General features: G+C 41.4%; 1 long non-coding RNA gene across 2 annotated transcripts; it reads right to left on the reverse strand.

The window, feature by feature from the left end:
- Positions 1-201: 201 nt before the first annotated feature.
- Positions 202-26714, reverse strand: LOC144332951 (uncharacterized). 2 transcript variants are annotated; one of them, XR_013401220.1, is made up of 5 exons: positions 25765-26714; positions 13462-13661; positions 8677-8845; positions 4663-4819; positions 2873-3155 (listed from the first exon to the last, which is right to left on the reverse strand). It is a non-coding gene; the product is annotated as an uncharacterized LOC144332951 (long non-coding RNA). The 2 variants fall into 2 exon arrangements; XR_013401219.1 differs by having other exon boundaries at positions 202-4819.
- Between the last annotated feature and the right edge of the window lie 105 nt (positions 26715-26819).

The raw sequence follows: 26819 nt of genomic DNA on the forward strand, positions 1-26819 counted from the left end.
GTGACCCCAAGAAACCAAAAGGCAAGATGTCTGTTCATGCCTTCTTTATGAAGACAATGCTGGGAGGAAAATGCAAAGAATAATCCAGAGGCCCCTGTAAACTGCAGTTTCCAAGAAGTGGAAATACAGAGAGAGGTGGAATACAATGTGTGGTGAAAGAGAAATACACATTTGATGAAATGGTGTGGTATACTATGAACAGGAAATAAAGGATTGTAGGCCAACTAAGGGAGGCAAGAAGAAAGATAACACTCCACTCTTATGCCCCACCTTCCTCTTCTACTTAGATCTCTGCCCAATAGTAAATTCACAAATGTAGGCATTTCTACTGGAGTTGTGGCCAAAAACCTGGATGACATGTTATGTATGTAGAATTCCTAAAATGCCCCCCAAAAGATATTTCCCCCTAATCCATGGAACCTGGGAATATGAGGGGACATCACTCACTAGTGTGGTTGTCATATTTCATGGCAGGGTTAGGTAATCTCCTCAAGACAGGAGATTATCTTGGAGGACCTAATTTAATCACATGAGACCTTTTAAGCAGAGAGCTTTCCCCAGCTGGTGGCGGAAGGAGAAGTCGGAGAGATTTGAAGAGTAAAGGGGTTATGGCTTGAAGTTGCAGGAGGCCCACCTGAGAAGGAATTCAGGAAACCTTAAAAGAGCTGAGAGAGGCCCTGGCCAACAGGCATCAAGGAAAGAGGATCCTCAGTCCTACAACCACAAGGGACTGAATTCTTCCAGCAACCTGTATGGACCTGGAGGTGATGTCTACTTAGAGCCTCCAGGTGAGGACCCAGTTTGGCTGATGACTTGGTTCCTGCCTTGTGATTCCCTGAGAGGAGAACCAGGTGACATCGTGCTGGACTTTGTTAAAAGCTGTTAAGTGTGTGGTAATTTGTTATACAGTGACAGAAAAATAAAACATGCAGGACAATTTTAGTGATGGTGAAAAGCTACCTTATAACAAAGTTGAAGGAGATATATGGGAAGTAGGTGGCCAATGATAATCTAAAGCAAAGGGATGGTGATAGAGTTTGGCTATTTGTCCTCACCCAAATCTCATGTGGAATTGTAATCCCCAGTGCTGGAGGAGAGGCCTGGTGGGAGGTGTTTGGATCATGGGGGCGAATGCCTCATCAATGGCTTGGGCCATCCCCTTGGTGGTGAGCTCTTGCTCTGAGTTCACACAAAATCTGGTTGTTCAAAAGTGTGCAACAGTTTCCCCGCAATCCATGCTCTCTCTCTTGCTCCCATTCTGCCATGTGAAGTGTCTGCTTCTCTTTTGCCTTTCACCATGACTGGAAGCTTCCTGAGGACCCCCCAGAAGCAGATGACACTATGCTTCCTTTATAGCCTGCAGAACGGTGAGCTAATTAAACCTCTTCTTATAATTACTCAGTCTCAGGTATGTCTTTATAGCAGTGTGAGAACTGCCTGATACAGGTGGAATAAAGAGATCATCTAGCACACACCAGAAGAAAAGGTGGAAGATAAGGTGAGGCGTATGAGAAAGGGAAAAAGAGGATGCAAAAGAGAATAATGAGGAAAACTGCATGTCTGTCTCCATGTGCGTATATACAGGACAACTGCAGTAACTGACCACCTCCTATTTGAGAGTCTGTTGTTCTCATTGGGTTTCATTCCACAGTTGAAATATAATCACACTGTAGTTTGTGAAGCACTCCAGGAAATGCGAGTGGTTTCCATGTTGTGTTCATGGGTGTCACAAGCACCCAGAAATTCAATCGAAGTTGTCCATATTTCTAAACATTTTTAAAATGAAAAGAAACTCTTTTGTTATCCTCACTCCATGAACTTAGAGATCTGTGAGAGAAGGCAATTAAAAATGTTCCTGGAATTAAAAAAAAAAAACTTATTTGTAAGGTAGTGTTATTGATTAGAAGTCTTGAGTTATCAACTGTACATCAGCTGTCATTTGTAAAAAGAACAAAACAAACTAGATGACTTTTTATGGTCTGTGCTTGGTGGTGTAATGCTGTAGAAGGTGGCACTTTTTGGAGGGGGCTGTAGCTCACAGATGAATCTAAACCTCTTTACACTTCTTCGGGCTGTCTTATTTTTCTAGATAGTGACCTAGCATTCTGCTGACATTCTTAGCTGTGGAAAAGGGGCATTGGCTGTCATGGGAAGCGCTCTGATTATTTTTAATTAAATCTAGTAGTTCGAAAACAAACTGTAGAGGTCTTTGTTGTCAGAAAACTGAATAGGTACAGCTTCAAGGAAGGTGCATAAGCCTTCTGACCTTAGGCACACACTTTGCAACATTCTGTTATTTTTTGGTATGATTAGAAGGCTAAGACTCCCTTTCCTATTAATGTTTTTATTGAGGCACAGCATAGCACAGAAGAATGCATAGAGAAGGCATAGAGCACTGTGAGTTTCCACAAAATGAACACACCTGGGTGACAACCACCCAGGATGACAAGCCCCCATGCACACCCCTCATAGCTCCTGCTGCCCTCTTCTCCTCAGAGGCAATCTACACCCTATGCTTAATACATAGATTTGAGTTCTCTCAGAATGTTGAAATGCTTTTGAAGCAGAGTATGCTGTTTTTAAAACTGGGAGAAAAAAAAGAAATTGCACTCCAAGATTATGAAGATCTTTTCCTGTTTTCTTTAGGAGTTTTATTGTTTTATCTTTTGCATTTAGGTCATGATCCATCTTGATTTAATTTTCGGTGTGGCAGTGAGGCCAGGTTACTGTCTATCCTTGGCCCAATGGAGAACCTGGTGTCTTCACTGGGATCCCTTCCTTGGCAGGTCCTGAGTTCCTATTTTCATGTCCTGAGACTGCCAGAAACTCTGATGATTTTCAGAGTCTTTCCACTTCTGTTTTTCAACCTCTACTCCTCATATACCCCCAATTCAACACATGCTTTGAAGGGAAGGCCAGCTGTGTGTTTGAAACCCTTCAGGTCTCTTTTAGAAGTTCTCTGGCTTCTCTGTCCTCAGATTCTCAGCTCTGCCATCAGCTCACCTCTCTGCTCTCTCAAGCCCCTCCAGTTCTCTTAGCCTCGACAGCCCGCCACTGCCTTCAGACAGGTGATTTCTGCATTGAATTTGGCCTTTCTTGTTTTGCTGTAGTTCCAGGTGATGTGGATCTAACAGTGCACAGTGACTCCATATCACCTGGAACAATGGAAACATTTTAAATTACAATTATGTCAAGTAATAAAGGAAAAAAAAGCCATAGTGCTGCTATAAGAGGGAATATTAGGATCTTTGGCTCAAGTTCACTGTCTTCTGTAGAAACACTGTAGTTTATCAATATCATACCTGAGCCTTCAGCACATAGACACAGAATTAGTGAAAGAAGTCAGCAGCTAAACATCTAATTCTACTTCCCCCATCAGCCCTTCATTTGTAACAATTTAACCTCTCTAGGCACCAGTTTCCCTGGTTCTGGCATTTATTCTTCATCTTAGTGGCAAGATCCTGTCTTAAGTGCTTTAAACCCTTGGAACAAAAGGCAACCTTTGACTAACTTGGCCAATTTAAAAAGAGGTTCCCTTCACTCATTTAAAGTGGTGTGTAGGGGCTGCGGAAGGGGTAGAAGTGGGGGAAAAAAAGAAAAAAAATGGCGTGTGTATGCTTGAAAAATCAAGACAATCGCTTTTTGTTTGTTTGTTTTGTTTTAAAGATGAGGAGGCAGAATAAATTCCCACAGGGCCACATACTACCAAAAGCTACTGAGACATAATCCCTTGAGGAAGGATATCTAAGGCAAATGTCACTTTGCTTTCATGCCATTTCTTCTATGGTTCCTTCCACATCTGCTCCAGCAGCCTGGAGTGAACACAGATTTATAAGAAGTCATTTCTACAAAATAAAATAAAAAACTACAAGTTAATGCTACCATAAGATTCAGGCTGAGCTTAACTTGATAATATTTAGTGTCCTAGGAAGGCATAGAGTTCAGCATTACTTTTTTTCTCTCTCATGGTTGAATTTGCAACTGATGATGCCAAGTGATTGAGAAAGGAGTATTTTCAAAGGGAGCCAAGGGAAGGGCAGGCGTGGAGGCAGGCTGGACGGTCATCTCTATCCTTAGATAAGGACAGGGATGGGCAGTGCTTCCTGCCAGCTGTCTTCAAGCTGATGGAATTCTGTAATAGAGTAGGGCAGCAGGGACCTTAGAAAATCTGAGTGATCACCCCTTTGGGAGAAAAAAAAAAGCATAAATAATTAATTAAAATTCCCTTTAAAGTAGGGTCAGAAGAATATGAATGCTGTCTACATGGGAGTCAACACCCAGCGATAACCTCAGTTAATAGAGGATGTGATGGCTCAGAAGATAAACAAAATAGAGTGTAGGAGAATTCTAAGAAAAACAAATGAAGGGAAATAGGGAGGGGATAAAGCAAAAGATGAGTTGGGAGGAAGCGGCTACTTGGGGACAAGCCAGGGAAAAATGTGGAAAAAAAAAAAGGAGCTTAGAAAAAGCTAAACACATGTAATTGCTGGGGTGGGGGTGGGGCCATGGCATTCACTGGAAAAGCATCTTCTGCAAAGGTTGGATCTTGACTTCTTCTTTTAATGTTTGGGATATTTCTCTTGGGATTTTGGCTCAAGGAAAATAGCAGAAACAGCCACGTGCCAAACAGAGAAAGGCCTCAAATAGGAGTAGAAAACCTACCAGAGACAGTCTCTCAAGAGAGTTCTGTCTTTTCTCTCCATCCTTTTGAGTTCTCATCCTCTCCCTCAATTTTTGCCATGCTTTTTCCATTCTTTTATGAAGCTTTCCCATCTTGTCCCTTCTGATACTTCTCACTCCCATCCAATTGCCATGAGGACTAGCCATAGAAAGTAGAATTGTAGTAATAAAAACAAAGGTGATAATATATATTATTAGATATTACATGTATTATGATATATGATTTATTGTATAATATATACCATTATTCTATACTCTATATATTAATGTACAATATATTAATATTAGTTTAACAGTTGAGTAGAAGCATATACCATTCTTGAGAGTCTTCTCTGTTTTATTGTAAGATGTGAATGATCCTTGAATTTGAGTTTTAACTTAGCACTTGAAGGTTCACGGTGTTTTTAAAGGCATTCGAACTCTTGCTGGATCTCAGAATACCCATTCCCAAAACTGTTCAATTTCTGTTATTATTTTGAAATACATATTTTCTATATTATAGCTCTATGAAACTGTCAAGCAAGTTGTAATCATAAATATAATGATGCTTTGTACTTTGAATTTCTCAAGCATTCTTGCAAGCCAGGCAAGCAATACCCACCAGTGAAAAACTGAAATATAGAAGTTAAGAGCTTGAGCCAGTACCTTAGAGCAAGTCAGAAAAAAAGCTGGAATTTAAGGGAAATATCTTACACTGGACATTGGACTTCTTGTTCTGGGAAAGATTATAAAATGAAAAAAATTATAAATTAGAATTTAGGAAATATTTTAATCAAGCTCATATAGCTACCAATTAAAAGCTAACATATCATAAGTAATGCCATTTAAGAGTAGTACTAATAAAGAATGTTTTTGTTTTTGTTTTTGACAGAGTCTCATTCTTGTTGTCCAGGTTGAAGTGCAATGGCATGATCTCGGCTCACTGCAACCTCCGCCTCCTATGTTCAAGCAATTGTCCTGCCTCAGCCTCGCGAGTAGCTGGGATTACAGGCGCCCGCCACCACGCCTGGCTAATTTTTGTATTTTTAGTAAAGACGGAGTTTCACCACGTTGACCAGGCTGGTCTTGAACCCCTGACCTCAGGTGGTCCGCTTGCCTTGGCTTCCCAAAGTGCTGAGATTACAGGCGTGAGCCACCATGCCCAGCCTAATGCTATTAAAGATAAAGCAGTGTGCTTTATATTTTAAAAGACTTTGTGCAATGGTCAAAGAGAAAATTCAGAGTCCTGGATCTTGTAACATAATAGGGCCAGTATGGGCTGGAGATTGCTAGGCTGACATTGTACTTGTCCAGTCCAGAAACTGCTGGAGAAGTGAGTTCTGTTGCTGTTGCTGGAGGGAGGGTAGTTGGTTAGGTGAGAAGGAATTAGGAATCAGAACCTGGAATTTGGTCTGGTGTTTGCTGTGAAGTTGTGTCACGCCCACAGATGTGAAAACAACCCAAATGCAAACTGTCAATGCCCATCTGTGTACCTTCCGCCTTTCACTAGTGAATTGCTAGACTGCAGACCTCATGTTCTGTGCCTCTTTGTAACCCACAACTCTTAGCACCAGGCTGTGTTGAGCATGTGGAATGAAAATTGGATTTGAGGTAAGATGACTTGCATTTAGGTCCCATGCTGGCTGAGTGGCCTTCAATGAGTCACTTGATCTCTTTGGACCCAACTTCACCTTGCATATAAGAGGGGTAACATGAACATCTCATAGAATTGTTGCTTCAATACATTTGAATTGGATCCGGCAGATACCGGATCCGGCAGAAGAGCTTTGTACACTATAAAGTACAATAGAAATATTAGTTACTGTTAAATAAATAGAGGATTATCTGCGTCACTCAATCACCATACGCTGATGCCTTCTGGTCCTACCTGTCCTTTACTTCTAGCACAAACCTCTGGAGAGACCTCTTCAAGAAGCTACAAAATGTATCCTGCCCTCAGGACCAGCTTCATGGGCATACAACCTGGGCAGTCTCATAGGTTCCCATGCCCAGAGGCCCAGTGCTTAGTTTAATGCTCTAGCTGTCCTCTTAATGTTCTTAATAATTTTTGAACAAGGGGCTTGTGTTTTCATTTTGCACTGGGCCTTACAGATTAGGGAACCAGTGGTGCCTGCCATTTCCTTCTAACTTAGAATAAAATCCCTGATTTTAAATTCCTTGAAATTTGCTTCATTCCTAATCTTTTGCTTTGACGATCTCTATGGAGCAAATAGTTATAAATTAATCTTTCTGGTTAAAATACTTTATATATATATAAACTATTTTAAAGTATATAATATATAATAGTTTCTAGGTAAAGCAGAATGCAAAATAGTGACTTGGTGATTGAGATTACTACTATTTTCCTTCTAAATGATCTTGATTCTGAATTTCTGAAGGAAGTATGTCTTTATATTGGTAACACAAGTGCCAAGCACATCGTGAATAGTCAAGAGAAGACAGTGGAATGAGTGAACTACATCATGTACATGACATCAATCTATTGTGAGAGACATTCTCTTTGGATGATAAAAGCAATCTTATAGGGTGATGGTTTTATTTCATTTATTGGTTTTATTTCATTTATTGTGGCTTAAACTAAGGGTATTTGACTTTCAAAACACCAGTTGGTGCAGCTTTCTTCAAATTCTTTTACAGCATCCCATTGAAACCTTAAGCTGTCTAGGAAAACAAATATACTTTATTTTTTGTTTCCAATCATAATATAGACAAACCTGATATTCTTGTTAAGGGAAGTTAGGTTGTTTGACTTTGTTGGGTGTATCGTTTGGCAATAAAATGGTACTCAAATACTTTTAAAGTACACATAATTTGTTTTCAATTGTAAGTAAAGTTGTCTCACCTCAGATGGGCTTCAGCTATACCTTTGTAAGTGGTGGACATTTCTGCAGGGGAAGGTCAGTAGTGGCAATTTGGAATAGAGAGTTTGTGTTAGTTATCTACAGTTGCACGAAAACTTGCCAAAAATGTGTCAGTCTGGTATTTGTCTTTCACACTGTTTCTAAGGGTCAGGAATCTGGGAGCAGCTTAACTAACTTGTTCTGGCTCAGGGTCTTCCATGAAGCGGCAGTCGAACTGTTAGATGGTCCACTGGGCTGCCCAACTGTCCATGAGACTGGCCACTGGCTTCCACCAGAGCAAGTGATCCAAGAGAAAGCAAGACAAGGCCAAATGACCTCCATAATCTTGCCTCCAGAGTGGTATCTACCACTCCTCCTGCACTCTACTGGTTACACACCAACCCTGATACAGTGTGGGAGGGAACCATATTAGAGTGTAAGTATTAGAAGTCAGAAATTGCTGGAGACTATTTTAGAGGCTGGCTACCACAGGGTGGGTGGGTACTAGCATATTCCTGAGTTCCGCTGAATCCTCTGCAAAAGAGGGGCAATTTCCAAAGTTTGTCTTCTTAGAAGCCCACACAGCAATTTGAAGGCATGGAAGATCATACTCTGGTCAATTTCCTAACCCTGTCAATGTATCTGTAGTAGATACTGAATTAGGGGTGACAAGCTTGAAAGAACAAGCATCTACATAAATGAGACCATGTGAAGTGACCCTACTTACTACACTCTTATTGCCATGTTAAGTGGCACCAGATTGAGGGTGCAGGTTGTCTTAGAGAAAGATAAGCAGAAAACAGTATGGTGTGATAGATCACCAAGCAGTGGGGAGTGCATTCCAGACTCTATACTGTGAATTTAGGGCTTCATGCCAGTTTGCAAAGTTTCCTGAAGGTAGAGGGGAAGGCTTGGTGGAGAACTGAATAAAGAGATGACAGGGAGAAGTGAAAGGGCCTGAGGGGAGGGTGGAAGCCCTGAGCAATGCAGGGAAGGGCAAGAGGCTGGTTCAGCAGCCTCACAGGCTAGGGTAAGGCTGACTTCTACTTTCAGAGAAAGGCATAAAGGCTCCCACTCACATTTTACATCAGGAAGACGAGGGAAAAAGAGTTATCAGTAGAGAAGCCAAAGGCGTGGGCATTTATCAGACACCCACCTTATGCAATGACTTCCCCTGGGTTTTGATTAACTCCCCACGTGACTGGGAGAGGAGAGTGTGGTATTCTCTTCTTTAAGGAAGCAGGTCTTGAACCCAGGATCATTTGCATCCAAATCACACACTATTTTCACAAAACATCATTGCTGTTGGGTGCCTCAGCTGGAACCTGTGAAAAACAGACGGGACTCCCTGGTGACTCAGAATGAGAGAAGGGAAGGAGGACACTGCGTAGTCAGCATATGGCCATGGGTAAACTTCCTCCTTTCTGTTCACAATTCTAGTAGGCAGACTTTGACCCTCATAAAGGCGCAGCTGTCCACATTCTGCCCCGCCTCTAGTTCTCCAGACAAACCCGGTATGGACCAGGTTCAGGGCGTGCCGTGGAAGCCAGGGAGAGGTGCTCCTGTTTCAAAATGGTAGCATTTGCTCTATGTTACCTTAAGTTTAAAAAGTGATTTCTCTTGGAGATGAGATTGGCAGTTTAAAGAAGAGAGAATAATTACGTAGGCAAGAATGTGAAAGGAAGGACCAAATCACAGTGTGGAAAATAAAACCAGAGTGACATTTGCTGCTTAGAGAATGTAGTATAGACAGCATGGACAGATAGGCTCAAATTCAGGCTCTACCTTGAAGTGGATTTGTGACTTAGAACAACAAATGTAAGCTCCAGGTCTTACCTGTGAAATGGGGATGATGATGTCCACCTCCCTAGAACACTGTGTCAAAGGAGGTAACTTTAAATACTGCTATAGGTAGTATGTAGGAGGTGCTATGTAAGTTGTAGTTACTTTTTTTTTTTTTTTTTTTTTGAGACGGAGTCTCACTCTTGTTGCTCAGGCTGGAGTGTAATGGCATGATCTCTGCTGACTGCAACTTCTACCTCCTGTGTTCAAGCGATTCTCCAGCTTTAGCCTTCTGAGTAGCTGGGATTACAGGTGCCTGCCACCATGCCCGTCTATTTTTTTGTATTTTTAGTAGAGAACGGGTTTCGCCATGTTGGCCAGGCTGGTCTCAAACTCCTGACCTCAAGTGACTTGCCTGCCTCGGAAGATTAATTTAAAATATTATCTTCTGCTTAGACTGATGGCAAGCTGGAGGAATTGGGATAATGATGGTGCGTGGGATGGTGTAGGGGAGTGGATGTGGGACAAAATAAAGCTCGGGCAGAGGATGGGATGTCCTTATGGATCTGAAGATGCTTTGTAAAGAATGTGCCATGCACGTTATCAGTGGGACCCACCTCAGGCTATCAGTGTGTTTGTGGCAGAAGAAGGGAGGATGGAACACAAGGTTTCTAAAACCCAGCCAAATGCTTGTTCCTGCACCATGCCGTCCTGGGAATGTGGATGCCACATCTCTCTTCTGACATTTCATGGTTATTTAAAGTTTAGCTGTAGCACAGCCTGCATATGTCTAATGCCTGGTGGGAGAAAGTGAATTAATTAAAGTCCCCTCATGCTGTTATTAATCAACTTCTCTACGATTTTTATAGGAAGGCCAAGTCATCAAAAAGAAACCAAGACTTTCCTCAGTGGAGAGCTTGCATGGGGAAAGGAGAGAGACTCAAGCCTCAGGAGAAAAGTTGAGGGGGTACAGCTTTGGGGAACAGGGCCATCCGAGCCTGAGAGGTGTAAGAAGCCTGCCTCTGGAGAAGGGACCAGGAACATCTTATGGGGTGAGGGAATGCTGGTGGGGAAGGTTCAGTCAGCCAAAAGGAATCTTGCACAGCTTGGCTTTCACTATATATGTGGAATGAAAGCACCTTTAAAAAAATAGATGATAGATGAATAGATAGAAAAGATGATGAAGAAAACAAGATTGTTGGGGAACAAAGATTGGAAATTAGTCTCAAAACTACTTTGTAGTTATGTCTCTGTATTTTAGAACGTTTGGCTTAAACTAAAGGTAGCAAAAATCTATAGTTTATCCTCTAATGTAGATTTCGTTTTTATCAACAAAAATTTGTGTATGACATTACAAAAGATGGGTTAAGATAAACATTAAGCATTTATTTATTAAACTTATCAACTATAATGTAGCAGAATATTTGCAGTTATGATTAAAGTGAGGTACCTAAATCAACTGCTTTTAGCTTTGCAATCACCATTCTAGTATTTAATTATGTAGGTCTGGTAAAGCTAATTTCCTGCAAAATTCCCCTAGTGTAGAGCTATTCCTTACACTACCCAGTGTGCAGACATTTCAGAGGAAAACAGCAAAGAGAAAGCTCAGTGCCAGGAGCAGTGGCTCATGCCTGTAATCCCAACACTTTGGGAGGCCAAGGTGGGCAGATCACTTGAGAGTAGGAGTTCAAGACCAGCCTGGCCAACATAGTGAAACCCCATCTCTACTAAAAATACACATACACACACACACACACACACACACACACATTAGCCATGCTTGGTGGCACGTGCTTGTAATCCCAGCTACTTGGGAGGCTAAGGCAGGAGAATTGCTTGAACCTGGGAGGTGGAGGTTGCAGTGAGCTGAGATCGCACCACTGCACTCCAGCCTGGACAACAGAGTGAAACACCAACTCAAAAAAAAAAGAAAGAAAGTTCAGTGCTAACCTAGTGTAAAAGTGTGCATTTAAGTCCTCTAGTTTATGTCATTTGTATAGTATATTCTCTGGGACTATAATCTGTGTTTAAACAAAATCATAGCAATGGGGGGACCTCCTCCTTTGGCTTTGGAGCCCCCCGCTCCTTCTGTCTCTGTAGGAGGGAGCGTCTTCCTTCTGTCTTCTCCCTTCCTTCTTGCCTATTAAACTCTTCACTCCTTAAATCCACTCCACGTGTGTCCGTGTCATTTTTTTCTAATTTGACCTGAGGACCAAGAACCCTAGTGTTCCTCCACTCATCGGAGTCGTACCATTTTGGTGTGTTGGCCGGGAAAGGAAATTCAATCATCAGACTGGTCTGGAAGCATCGAGTTTATCTTGGGACCTGAAGCGGAGAGGATCACCCAACTCACAGGTATTTGAGGATACAAACCCACGGATGGGCATGGCTTTAAAGATCTTATCTAAGATTGCTTGTGGAACAGAGTTTTGTCAAAGTCAATCCAAAAGGCCTATGTGGAAATAACCATTCTTTCTGCACTTCATGCAAATAATCAGGCCAAGTATAAGATTAAAGTTCATTCATAATTAGTTTTCACCAAAAATGAGGACTGGAGAGAAAAATTTTGCTCCAAAGCTTATCATGCATTTGTCATTAAATCCTAGTCTCATTAATTGTTTTTAAGCTTTTTTGCCTACATTTTAGATTAACCCTGATTATTCCTGTGAATCAAGTGGTAATCTCCTGCAGCTTGGAAGAAAGAAAAAGGGATGGGTAATGTAAAAATCTGGATCAATATACTGGTTCTGGGCAATTATCCTGCAAATTCTGCTGGGTAATAAAAGTAAGTAGGGTACCCATAACCCGGAGGTTTCTTTGTTTGGGAAAATAAAATCAAGGCTTCATAAACCACCAAGGGGAAATTCTGTATCTGGCAAATAAAATTTTACATGGAAATTATCTACTACACCACACTTGTGGGAATTGCTATGCTCACTCTACTATTTGCAATAAGGTTATACACGGTAGCACCTTCTAACTTAAATATTAGACAAAGTTTCCATTGCTATTGTATTTTGCTTAATTATTATCTTTATAGCAGAGATAATAGTTATGGACAAAAAGGAAACGTGAAAGTTTTACTATCACTGAGTCTGCTAGGACTTCTTATTGGGTCTAGTGATGCACTTTTAAATGAAACATGCTGCTTTTGGATTAACATCTCTAGTATAGTAAAGGAAAATCTATGCAGACCCTTAGAAACTGGGTCCACCCAACATGGTGATTCCCGCAGCCTTCTGGCCCTTGCCTCACATGTTCCTGGCAAAATGGCCACCCCCACATATACCCACATGTGTAGAACATCATGGTGCCCTGCATTTGCATATTAAAAGACTAGGGTGAGAGGGTCAGCTCTTTCAAGGGCCATATGAATGACATGACTGGTCAAACCAATCCCCTGAGCCTTATGCAAATCACACACCGCCTCCTCCAGCCTCTGCATATTAAACCTGGCTGGTGTCCACTGCACTTGCGACCTCCTCTTGTGGCTTTGGAGCCCCCCTCCCTCTGTCTCTGTACTGTGGAGCTTCTTCCTTCTGTTTTCTTCCTTCCCTCTTGCCTATTAAACTCTCTGCTCCTTAAAACCAAAACCAAACCAAAACGAAAACAAACAAAAAACATAGCAATGAAAAACTAGGGAATTAACCTCTTTGTTTACTCATTATAAACAAACCATCAGATAAGCTAAACCACAAGAAGCTTTGTCTCTCTGGCAGGTTTATTTATCTGAGTACACGAATCATCCTCTCACCTCTTCACCCTCCCTTGCCAGAGCAATATGAATTTAATGGTGTCCAGATGTCTTGGAGGTATTTGCTTGTTTCACTGTACCTTACACTCAGATTAAAGATAAGGCCTGATGGTTCATGTTTTATTATTTAAAGCCAAAGCCGATGATTCCATAAGTGAAAAACACTTGCAAAATATATAGTAAGAAAACGAATGGATGTTACATTTAGATCAAACAAGAGATTCTAGAAGAATTTTACAAACATTTTGGAGGTTGGGAAAGTGGAGAAAAGAATGTGTGTTTATTCACAGGACTTATGTAGCTTACCTACAAGAAATTGTAAATATTTCCCTTCAAAACAAGAACATATGCCTACTATATCCCACTGTGATTTATAAGTGGGAGGTTTGAAGGGGAGAGACTCACATGGCATGGGAGTCTTCCTGGGGCTCATGAGGGGGAGAGCATCAAACAATCATCAAATCAGATGAAAATTCCTGAAGGCATTGACCTTTAGTGAATTCTAGGTCTGGTATCAATGGTTGCCTCTTCCTCCAGCTGCTGGAGTCCAGTGGCTGCAATCCTGGGATGCACAGTGTTCTCTCTGGTACCACTGAAGTGCTTCTCTGAAAAAGACAAGTTGAAATGGTTCCCAAGAATGAACCCTAGCTGGTGGGACTCTTGCATTTCCAGCATGGTAGACAGATACACTTTGTCATTCCCTCGAAGACACTCCTTTGTCTGAGAGACTAGGTTTTTCCAACCTCCCTATCGCTAGGTATGATTTTGATCTTGAGACCACATTCTGGCCAATGAGATGTAAACAGAAATGTTTCGCAGCTTCTCAACACCTTTTCTAAGAGAACACCGTGTTCTTTTTCTTTCCCCACTTTGTGGGCTGGAACATGGACCACTCCAGTGATGGCAAAGAGGTAAGAAAGTGGCTGAGTCTAGACCCTTGAGGACTTTTTGAGACTGTCGCAACAGCAATTGTCAGCTTCTTACACCTACTGATTTCATTTAGGAAGATAGAAATGCATGTCTGTCTTGTTTAGGCCACTGTTATTTTGAGTCTTCTGGTCCTTGCAGCTAAACTAGGTAAACAGCAGGATTTCGTTTTTGTTCGTTTTGTTTTGTTCAGGCCAAGATTTTTAATACACCAGTGACAATACGGAGATACTGACACATGATAGGCAAATGGGAGAGTACAGAGTTTGGTCGTAGCCCTGTTCCTGGGATTCTAAAGCAGTTTCCTGATCCATGTCAGTGGGTCTCCTGGGGTCACTCACAAGTCTCTTTTAGGGCCAGCCTGCTCCTTGTAGCAGTAAAAAAAAAAAAAAAAAAAAAAAAAGGAATAAAGGGTAACATGGCAGCAATTCCTTAAATATATTTTGTTTGAAGCCAGTTAAGAGAGCTGGTAGAATTCATAATACGTTCTGCCTTTTAGGATAGTTATTTCTGAGAAGAGAAGAAGAGAGTTGAGAATTAAACAGATATTCCAAGTAGATATCCTTCAAAGAGGTTAGGGAATGCAGGAAAAAAATACAAGACTGTCTCATAAGCAAAGAATTGTTATTCACAATTTATAAAAAGAGAAGACAGGAAGAGTGTATACCCTACTATTCAGATAAAACAAACTCAACAAAGATTGTTGCAAATATGGCAAAACCCCAGCTCACTGCAATTTTTGCTTTTTCTTGTGTCCTAGAACTTCTTTTATGCCAATGATAGTAAGAATGATTCTGCGTTAGTTCCTCCCCTGAGCTGTTTGCTTGTCATTGGAACTCTCAGTCACAGGTGACATCCCATCCTTAACTGGGACCCTCCTTTTCCCTTTGCTTCATTTAGCACAGAGGGTGGCAAACTATGGCTCATAGGCCCGATCACAGTCTGTGGGATAAGAATGGTATTTATATTTTTAAATGGTTCAAATAGTTTAAAAATGAATAACATTTTGTGACACAAAAATTATATGGAGCTAACATTTCAGAGTATATAAATAAAGTTTTATTTGAACACAGCCTTGCCTGTTCATTTACACATTGTCTATGGCTGTCTTCACAATCCAATGGCAAAGCTAAATAGTTGCAATACAACCTGCAAGGCCTGAAAAGCCTAAAATAGTTATTATTGGCACTTTACAGAGAAAGTTTGCCAACCTCAGATCTAGCATGATGTGACATCTTAGTTTTGGAATTCAGAAGTTGAATTCTGGAATTTGAGAGCTGAAAGACTATTTAGAATGCCTCTTGTCAACATCCCTGACACATACCTGGCCAAAGTCAGCAGTCTTATTTTTTGTACAGCTGTTCTATTCTTAGAAATATTTACTTAAAAGGGAATCCTCTGATGTTCATTTATTTGTCCTAGTTCTACTCTCAGCATGGCCAGGGGTTGGCAAATAATAGGTGCTTTAAACTATTTAATTATTTGCCGAGCACAGTGGCTCACACCTGTAGTCCCCCCACTGTGAGAGGCCAAGGTGGGAGAATTGCTTAAGGCCAGGAGTTCAAGACTAGCCTGGGCAACACAGTGAGACCCCATCTCTACAGGAAAATAAAAAAATTAGCTAGGCATGGTAGTGCTTGCCTGTAGTCTTAGCTACTTGAGAGGCTAAGGTAGGAGGATCACTGAAACCCAGGAGGTCAAGGCTGAAGTGAACTGTGATTGTACTACTGTACTCTAGCCTGGGTGACAGAGCAAGACCCTGTCTCAGAAAAACTAAAAAAAGAGCCATGTGCGGCTGTAATCCTAGCACTTTGGGAGGCCAAGGCGGGCAGATCACAAGGTCAGGAGATCGAGACCATCCTGGCTAACACAGTGAAACCCCGTCTCTACAAAAAGTACAAAAAAAAAAAAAAAAAAAAATTAGCCAGGTCTGGTGGCGAGTGCCTGTAGTCCCAGCTACTTGGGAGGCTGAGGCAGGAGAATGGCGGAAGTAAACCCAGGAGGCGGAGCTTGCAGTGACCCGAGATCGTGCCACTGCACTCCAGCCTGGGTGGCAGAGCGAAACTCCATCTCAAAAAAAAAAAAAAAATTTAATACTAACTTTGCACTTACTATATGACAGAACTACTCTAAGAACTTTCCAAGTAATGCACAGAAGACTATGAGGTAGAAGAACATTTTACAGGGAAGGATACTGAATCACGGAGAGGTTAATTAAATTTTCCAAGCACACGCATCTTGTAAGAGGCAGAGCTGTGAGTAAAACTCAGTTAGTCTGGCTCTGGAGTCCAGGTTCTCTGCTGCTCTATTTACCAAAGAGTCAACGAATCAACATTTGATTGGTGCATTGTATGTGTCAGTTTTTCAAATATGTGGAGATGCCTACCAAATTCCTGATAAAAGGATTTATAGTTCCTCTAAAAACTCAAGCCATAAAATGCTGCAATATGAGAAGCAAAGGAAAACAGTCTCGCTACACTTTCTGTTTTCTCTAATTATTCTCATTTCTACGTACCCCCAGGACAGTAAGTGGTTTGAAAACCATTTAGTATAAAGAAAGGTAGAAGAATCTAGGGATGTTTAACTTGGAGAAGACAACTCTTGTTAGGAAAATGACTGGAGCAATTCTAGACTGGCCATGATATTCATAAAATCCAGAGGAAAAATGAGCATTTTCCCAGTGCCTACCTCTTAAGAACAAAGAAACTTATTTCCTCAAAACTTTCAGGAAAGTTTTGGTGTTAGTCAGGGTCTTTCAAGAAGCAGATGTTAAGATAGACTGATATGTGCTCAGATTTTCCTAGGGAAAATGAATGTGTAAATGGAAATAGACAGGGAGCTGGGAAGGCTGCAAGAACGTCAGGCACTGATGGAAATTTGACTTCAATTAAACGAAAGGGAGAGAAAGGCCGAATGGAAGTGCCTTTACTGTGCAGCCTAAGCAAATCTTAGGGGAATCCCTCACCCCAAATCAGCTGACAAAGGAGTTGTGTCTCCCAGAAATAAGTCTGTCTTAGTATTCCTTAGGATTCACAAACTTAGGGACGGATTCCAAAGTGCAGCAGCTGGGGCCCTTGGTCAAATATGCTGCCATAGAAGGAGGTGTTCTGGGTGCATTCTCATGACTGCTGCTTCCCTCCTCACATATCATTGGTCCATTATTAAATCAGTCCTTGTCTCAGGGGATTAATGACCTAATTGGCTGAGGCCTGAATTCTTGAGCCAATCACCCTGGCAAGGGGGCTGGAATTTCCCACAGGCCCATTAAGTCTACTGTCTGGGCCGGTTCCCCTGAAGCATGTGGGTTGTGGGGAGGAGGGACTGATGGCTAAATAAAAAAATCTGGATATCTTTAGGGAGGGAAAAGAGAAGTCACATCTATGATACTGAAATTTGAATCCCTATCTATCTGAGGGCAAAGTCTGTGTTTATTTATCTGCAACGCAACACCTCTTAAAATCTATGGTGGCTACAGCTTTTAAAAGTTGTGGTTTTGGGAGCAGGAGGATGGGTATCAAATTCTAAGTCACTGAAAATCATCCTGTTATCTATGCCATATGTGTTGCCAAGCCTGGTGTTAAAGGCTTCATAAATTGTCAATGAGCTGGCATGTTGCAGTAGAAATATAACCATCATAATAGCTAATAATTTTAGAGCAATAATGATGTGTCTGATACTGTATTTTATATCCATTCTCACACTTACTGCTCATGGTACCTATTGGATAAGCATCCTTACTAGTTGCAGATTATCTAGGAGGACACTGAAGTCTTAGGAGGTAATGGAACTTCCCTGAGAACACAGTTAAGAAAGTAACTGGCTGATTGTCTGATTGCAAAGTTGTAACAGCTCCTGTCCCTCCTCACAATTCTTACTCTATTGCTTCTCCAGCTTGTTTCAACAATGCTTTTAAACAGTAAGTTTGCTTTTCAGGCGCTGTCCTCTTCCAGGTGAGAGCGGGAGTGCTTTATGTTCTCTCAGGCACCGTATTAGTGGTGCTCTACCAGCATGGGCTTGCGATGGCCACTGAAGGCTCTTGAGACTGGCGCAATGTCAACGGGAAGGGCCGGTTGCCCTCAATGTCCAGGAATTGCAGGTAGCCAAATACAGTGCAGCCCTTTGGAATTAACAGCACTTGGCTGAACTTGGAAAGGGAACTGTTTTCCTTATCCATTTTGGTTGCTTAGCTATGTGTTAGTACACACCAAGATCATGTGGAGTTGGCACTTTAGGAACCGAAAGACAGACAGACAAGGACCAAAATAACAAGGACCATGCAGAGAATTCCACTGGTCATCTCAGTGACAACTCATATGATTACAGAAATCTTTACTGTGGGTGTGCCCTGCTTTAGGGAACATATATTAACAACAGATAAATGAAGGAGTGATTATTCACTTTAAAAAGGCATAATGAATTTACAGAAGGATTCACTGTAAGAGTCTTTTAAATATCAATGAAATGCAAGTAAAATGCAATTTATTATACACAATATCATGTCATGTGTCTTCAAGGGTACAGTCATTGGGTTAAGGGCTGTTCACATAATTATATTTTGAAGAAATATAATTCAGATAGCTTCCACAAGATCAAATTTCAATATATTTTCATTTTTCTATACATCAAGATATATTCATTAGGGTCGTACTATGTGCAAGGCACTATAATATATTGATTTAGTAGGTCTAGGGTGGGGCCCAGATTCTGCCTTCCCAACAAGTCCCCAGACAACACTTTGAGTAGTGAGGGCTTCTGGAGAATCAGGCCCACAGCTTCCACAGCTACTCATGGTCACTGGGTATTGTAGTCTGTGCAGCTGGAGTGAATCCCTATTACCATAATTGTTCCGGTCTCTAAGACCTGAGTGAGAGCACCTGGTTGGGAGCACAGGCAGCACACCTGCACTTTATTCCTTGGAGAGTAGAAGCTTGATATCTGCTCTCTTCCACTTCTGTAGTGGAAGGTAGGCCCTGCTTCCCACCATGACTCACCATAGAAAAAGATCCCTAAACCTAGGAAGGAAGTGCAGATGCTGAGCACCTAAAAAGATGATAAATGTCCACTGTATGAACTATGTGAATTTATATGTAAAAACTTCATTTAGTTATGTAGCTCACTTTTGCATGATCCGTTATGCAGATGTGGAAGTCCCGGGAGCCTGGTCAGCCACATGGTTCTAGCCTTGGACTCTTCCCCCTCCAACCTCAAATGGGAGCAATGGCTCGCCTTTGTCACCTGCCATGATCACATGGTCCCCTTTCTTATCTGGTATGCAAAATGCTCCACATTCCAATCTTCATTTGCTTTATTTTATTTTCCATTTAACTGCAATTTTTTCTTGTGTCAGGAAGTTTTTTCTCTGGATTTAGTTTGTGAGAGATGATGAACTCCCCAGGTATTTAGTTCATCCTCATGTTAGGATTTACAGGGCAAGTTCTCCAATATTAAAAAATAAAGGCAAATCTTATGCTGCAGTTAAGAAGATTGAGAAATGTCAAAGTTTACACCTGTTTGTTCCCCTTTTAGGTTCACTATCCCTATCTAAACTGTAAGCTGGCCTTTATTAAAATGTAACATTTACCTTCCCAAAGTGAATTTGTCTTCCTACAATAAGAATAGGAAAATATCACAATTTACTGCCAAAAAAAAAAAAAAAAAAAAGCAAATACAGAAAAAAGCTAAGTAATTTTTAATAAAAACCATACTTTTAAAATAATGCCTTTCTTTTTTTTTTTAATTTATTTATTATTATTATACTTTAAGTTGTAGGGTACATGTGCATAACGTGCAGGTTTGTTACATATGTATACTTGTGCCATGTTGGTGTGCTGCACCCATCAACTCGTCATTTACATCAGGTATAACTCCCAATGCAATCCCTCCCCCCGCCCCCCTCCCCATGATAGGCCCCGGTGTGTGATGTTCCCCTTTCTGAGTCCAAGTGATCTCATTGTTCAGTTCCCACCTATGAGTGAGAACATGCGGTGTTTGGTTTTCTGTTCTTGTGATAGTTTGCTAAGAATGATGGTTTCCAGCTGCATCCATGTCCCTACAAAGGACACAAAGTCATCCTTTTTGATGGCTGCATAGTATTCCATGGTGTATATGTGCCACATTTTCTTAATCCAATCTGTCACTGATGGACATTTGGGTTGATTCCAAGTCTTTGCTATTGTGAATAGTGCTGCAATAAACATACGTGTGCATGTGTCTTTATAGCAGCATAATTTATAATCCTTTGGGTATATACCCAGTAATGGGATGGCTGGGTCATATGGTACATCTAGTTCTAGATCCTTGAGGAATCGCCATACTGTTTTCCATAATGGTTGAACTAGTTTACAATCCCACCAACAGTGTAAAAGTGTTCCTATTTCTCCACATCCTCTCCAGCACCTGTTGTTTCCTGACTTTTTAATGATCCCCATTCTAACTGGTGTGAGATGGTATCTCATTGTGGTTTTGATTTGCATTTCTCTGATGGCCAGTGATGATGAGCATTTTTTCATGTGTCTGTTGGCTGTATGAATGTCTTCTTTTGAGAAATGTCTGTTCATATCCTTTGCCCACTTTTTGATGGGGTTGTTTGTTTTTTTCTTGTAAATTTGTTTGAGTTCTTTGTAGGTTCTGGATATTAGCCCTTTGTCAGATGAGTAGATTGCAAAAATTTTCTCCCATGCTGTAGGTTGCCTGTTCACTCTGATGGTAGTTTCTTTTGCTGTGCAGAAGCTCTTTAGTTTAATGAGATCCCATTTGTCAATTTTGGCTTTTGCTGCCGTTGCTTTTGGTGTTTTAGACATGAAGTCTTTGCCCATGCCTATGTCCTGAATGGTACTACCTAGGTTTTCCTCTAGGATTTTTATGGTATTAGGTCTAACATTTAAGTCTCTAATCCATCTTGAATTAATTTTCGTATAAGGAGTAAGGAAAGGATCCAGTTTCAGCTTTCTACTTACGGCTAGCCAATTTTCCCAGCACCATTTATTAAATAGGGAATCCTTTCCCCATTTCTTGTTTCTCTCAGGTTTGTCAAAGATCAGATGGCTGTAGATGTGTGGTATTATTTCTGAGGACTCTGTTCTGTTCCATAGGTCTATATCTCTGTTTTGGTACCAGTACCATGCTGTTTTGGTTACTGTAGCCTTGTAGTATAGTTTGAAGTCAGGTAGCGTGATGCCTCCAGCTTTGTTCTTTTGACTTAGGATTGCCTTGGAGATGCGGGCTCTTTTTTGGTTCCATATGAACTTTAAAGCAGTTTTTTCCAATTCTGTGAAGAAACTCATTGGTAGCTTGATGGGGATGGCATTGAATCTATAAATTACCTTGGGCAGTATGGCCATTTTCACGATATTGATTCTTCCTATCCATGAGCATGGTATGTTCTTCCATTTGTTTGTGTCCTCTTTGATTTCACTGAGCAGTGGTTTGTAGTTCTCGTTGAAGAGGTCCTTTACATCCCTTGTAAGTTGGATTCCTAGGTATTTTATTCTCTTTGAAGCAATTGTGAATGGAAGTTCATTCCTGATTTGGCTCTCTGTTTGTCTGTTACTGGTGTATAAGAATGCTTGTGATTTTTGCACATTAATTTTGTATCCTGAGACTTTGCTGAAGTTGCTTATCAGCTTAAGGAGATTTTGGGCTGAGACAATGGGGTTTTCTAAATATACAATCATGTCATCTGCAAACAGGGACAATTTGACTTCTTCTTTTCCTAACTGAATACCCTTGATTTCTTTCTCTTGCCTAATTGCCCTAGCCAGAACTTCCAACACTATGTTGAATAGGAGTGGTGAGAGAGGGCATCCCTGTCTTGTGCCAGTTTTCAAAGGGAATTTTTCCAGTTTTTGCCCATTCAGTATGATATTGGCTGTGGGTTTGTCATAAATAGCTCTTATTATTTTGAGGTACGTTCCATCAATACTGAATTTATTGAGCGTTTTTAGCATGAAGGGCTGTTGAATTTTGTCAAAAGCCTTTTCTGCATCTATTGAGATAATCATGTGGTTCTTGTCTTTGGTTCTGTTTATATGCTGGATTATGTTTATTGATTTGCGAATGTTGAACCAGCCTTGCATCCCAGGGATGAAGCCCACTTGATCATGGTGGATAAGCTTTTTGATGTGTTGCTGAATCCGGTTTGCCAGTATTTTATTGAGGATTTTTGCATCGATGTTCATCAGGGATATTGGTCTAAAATTCTCTTTTTTTGTTGTGTCTCTGCCAGGCTTTGGTATCAGGATGATGTTGGCCTCATAAAATGAGTTAGGGAGGATTCCCTCTTTTTCTATTGATTGGAATAGTTTCAGAAGGAATGGTACCAACTCCTCCTTGTACCTCTGGTAGAATTCAGCTGTGAATCCATCTGGTCCTGGACTTTTTTTGGTTGTTAGGCTATTAATTATTGCCTCAATTTCAGAGCCTGCTATTGGTCTATTCAGGGATTCAACTTCTTCCTGATTTAGTCTTGGAAGAGTATAAGTGTCCAGGAAATTATCCATTTCTTCTAGATTTTCCAGTTTATTTGCATAGAGGTGTTTATAGTATTCTCTGATGGTAGTTTGTATTTCTGTGGGGTCGGTGGTGATATCCCCTTTATCATTTTTAATTGCATCGATTTGATTCTTCTCTCTTTTCTTCTTTATTAGTCTTGCTAGTGGTCTGTCAATTTTGTTGATCTTTTCAAAAAACCAACTCCTGGATTCATTGATTTTTTGGAGAGTTTTTTGTGTCTCTATCTCCTTCAGTTCTGCTCTGATCGTAGTTATTTCTTGCCTTCTGCTAGCTTTCGAATGTGTTTGCTCTTGCTTCTCTAGTTCTTTTAATTGCGATGTTAGAGTGTCAATTTTAGATCTTTCCTGCTTTCTCTTGTGGGCATTTAGTGCTATAAATTTCCCTCTACACACTGCTTTAAATGTGTCCCAGAGATTCTGGTATGTTGTATCTTTGTTCTCATTGGTTTCAAAGAACATCTTTATTTCTGCCTTCATTTCGTTATGTACCCAGTAGTCATTCAGGAGCAGGTTGTTCAGTTTCCATGTAGTTGAGCGGTTTTGATTGAGTTTCTTAGTCCTGAGTTCTAGTTTGATTGCACTGTGGTCTGAGAGACAGTTTGTTATAATTTTGTTCTTGTACATTTGCTGAGGAGTGCTTTACTTCCAATTACGTGGTCAATTTTGGAGTAAGTATGATGTGGTGCTGAGAAGAATGTATATTCTGTTGATTTGGGGTGGAGAGTTCTATAGATGTCTATTAGGTCTGCTTGCTGCAGAGATGAGTTCAATTCCTGGATATCCTTGTTAACTTTCTGTCTCGTTGATCTGTCTAATGTTGACAGTGGAGTGTTGAAGTCTCCCATTATTATTGTATGGGAGTCTAAGTCTCTTTGTAAGTCTCTAAGGACTTGCTTTATGAATCTGGGTGCTCCTGTATTGGGTGCATATATATTTAGGATAGTTAGCTCTTCCTGTTGAATTGATCCCTTTACCAGTATGTAATGGCCTTCTTTGTCTCTTTTGATCTTTGATGGTTTAAAGTCTGTTTTATCAGAGACTAGTATTGCAACCCCCGCTTTTTTTTGTTCTCCATTTACTTGGTAAATCTTCCTCCATCCCTTTATTTTGAGCCTATGTATGTCTCTGCGTGTGAGATGGGTCTCCTGAATACAGCAGACTGATGGGTCTTGACTCTTTATCCAGTTTGCCAGTCTGTGTCTTTTAATTGGAGCATTTAGTCCATTTACATTTAAGGTTAAGATTGTTATGTGTGAACTTGATCCTGCCATTATGATATTAACTGGTTATTTTGCTCGTTAGTTGATGCAGTTTCTTCCTAGCCTCGATGGTCTTTACATTTTGGCATGTTTTTGTAATGGCTGGTACCGGTTGTTCCTTTCCATGTTTAGTGCTTCCTTCAGGGTCTCTTGTAAGGCAGGCCTAGTGGTGACAAAATCTCTAAGCATTTGCTTATCTGTAAAGGATTTTATTTCTCCTTCACTTATGAAACTTAGTTTGGCTGGATATGAAATTCTGGGTTTAAAATTCTTTTCTTTAAGAATGTTGAATATTGGCCCCCACTCTCTTCTGGCTTGGAGAGTTTCTGCCGAGAGGTCTGCTGTTAGTCTGATGGGCTTCCCTTTGTGGGTAACCCGACCTTTCTCTCTGGCTGCCCTTAAGATTTTTTCCTTCATTTCAACTTTGGTGAATCTGGCAATTATATGTCTTGGAGTTGCTCTTCTCGAGGAGTATCTTTGTGGCGTTCTCTGTATTTCCTGGATTTGAATGTTGGCCTGCCCTACTAGGTTGGGGAAGTTCTCCTGGATGATATCCTGAAGAGTGTTTTCCAACTTGGTTCCATTTTCCCCCTCACTTTCAGGCACCCCAATCAGACGGAGATTTGGTCTTTTTACATAATCCCATACTTCTTGCAGGCTTTGTTCATTTCTTTTTCTTCTTTTTTCTTTTGGTTTCTCTTCTCGCTTCATTTCATTCATTTGATCCTCAATCGCAGATACTCTTTCTTCCAGTTGATCGAGTCGGTTACTGAAGCTTGTGTATTTGTCACGTATTTCTCGTGTCATGGTTTTCATCTCTTTCATTTCGTTTAGGACCTTCTCTGCATTAATTACTCTAGCCATCAATTCTTCCACTTTTTTTTTCAAGATTTTTAGTTTCTTTGCGCTGGGTACGTAATTCCTCCTTTAGCTCTGAGAAATTTTATGGACTGAAGCCTTCTTCTCTCATCTCGTCAAAGTCATTCGCCGTCCAGCTTTGATCCGTTGCTGGCGATGAGCTGCGCTCCTTTGCCGGGGGAGATGCACTCTTATTTTTTGAATTTCCAGCTTTTCTTCCCTGATTTTTCCCCATCTTTGTGGTTTTCTGCCTCTGGTCTTTGATGATGGTGATGTACTGATGGGGTTTTGGTGTAGGTGTCCTTCCTGTTTGATAGTTTTCCTTCTAACAGTGAGGACCCTCAGCTGTAGGTCTGTTGGAGATTGCTTGAGGTCCACTCCAGACCCTGTTTGCCTGGGTATCAACAGCAGAGGCTGCAGAAGATAGAATATTTCTGAACAGCGAGTGTACCTGTCTGATTCTTGCTTTGGAAGCTTCCTCTCAGGGGTGTACTCCACCCTGTGAGGTGTGGGGTGTCAGACTGCCCCTAGTGGGGGATGTCTCCCAGTTAGGCTACTCAGGGATCAGGGACCCACTTGAGCAGGGAGTCTGTCCCTTCTCAGATCTCAACCTCCGTGTTGGGAGATCCACTGCTCTCTTCAAAGCTGTCAGACAGAGTCGTTTGCATCTGCAGAGGTTTCGGCTGCGTTTGTTATTGCCCTGTCCCCAGAGGTGGAGTCTACAGAGACAGGCAGGTTTCCTTGAGCTGCTGTGAGCTCCACCCAGTTCGAGCTTCCCAGCAGCTTTGTTTACCTACTTAAGCCTCAGCAATGGCGGGCGCCCCTCCCCCAGCCTCGCTGCTGCCTTGCCGCGAGATCGCAGACTGCTGTGCTAGCAATGAGGAAGGCTCCGTCGGTGTGGGACCCTCCCGGCCAGGTGTGGGATATGATCTCCTGGTGTGCCTGTTTGCTTAAAGCGCAGTATTGGGGTGGGAGTTACCCGATTTTCCAGGTGTTGTGTGTCTCAGTTCCCCTGGCTAGGAAAAGGGATTCCCTTCCCCCTTGCGCTTCCCAGGTGAGGCAATGCCTCGCCCTGCTTCAGCTCTCGCTGGTCGGGCTGCAGCAGCTGACCAGCACCGATCGTCTGGCACTCCCCAGTGAGATGAACCCAGTACCTCAGTTGAAAATGCAGAAATCACCGGTCTTCTGTGTCGCTCGCGCTGGGAGTTGGAGACTGGAGCTGTTCCTATTCGGCCATCTTGCTCCGCCCCCCCAATAATGCCTTTCTTAAGTATACAACGCTCTAACAGGGGCCAAAAAAATTGGCATGAGAATTCAAATAAAATCTAATATCCTATGAGAAGAAGATATTGGACAAAGATGCTTGTCAAAACACTACAATATAGACTTTGATTTCCACATATGGTCATTCATTACCAGTCACTGAAGGGCAGGAATCATAAACAGACATTTCTTGCCTGGGCAGTGAAGACAGTAGGTTTAGATTTTGTTAAGTTAGACAGAAAAAAGGGATATTCAGGACAATCAGAATTTCTCCACTTTTTATTCAGGTGTAGATTTAGCCCATCAATAAAAGTGTCCAACTGCTGGAGTGGACATGAATTGTGGGAGGCTGGATAGACTGTCCTAGATGAGGCATGATGCCACAGGGCAGGCAGAGAGGTCTTTCTGTCTTTGCTTTTCTTCCCTGGACGAACAGGAAATGGTTAGCTCACCTAATTTAAAACTAACTATAGGTAACTTCAACATTTACTTCATAAATACAGCAAATTTGAAACGCTTTGGACTGGAGGTCCCAGGATCTGATTTTAATTTTGGTTCTGGGCCAGGAGTGATGGCTCACACCTGTAATCCTAGAACTTTGGGAGGCTGAGGCGGGTGGATTCAAGATCAGCTCAGGAGTTCAAGATCAGCCTGAGCAACATGGTGAAACCCCATCTCTACAAAAAATGCAAAAATGAGTCAGGCATGGTGATGCCTGTAGTCCCAGCTACTTGGGAGGCTGAGGTGGGAGGATGACTTGAGCCCAGGAGGCAGAGGTTGCAGTGAGCCACGAACGTGCCACTGCACTTCCAGCCTGGTCAACAGAGCCAGATCCTATCTCAAAAATAAAATAAAATAAAATAAAATAAAATAAAATAAAATAAAATGAAATAAAAGAAAATAAATTTTGGTTCTGACACTCTTCATCTGAAAAGGAGAGGGTCAG

The sequence above is a fragment of the Macaca mulatta genome, chromosome 11, assembly GCF_049350105.2.
Source record: "Macaca mulatta isolate MMU2019108-1 chromosome 11, T2T-MMU8v2.0, whole genome shotgun sequence".
NCBI classification, from domain to species: domain Eukaryota; kingdom Metazoa; phylum Chordata; class Mammalia; order Primates; family Cercopithecidae; genus Macaca; species Macaca mulatta.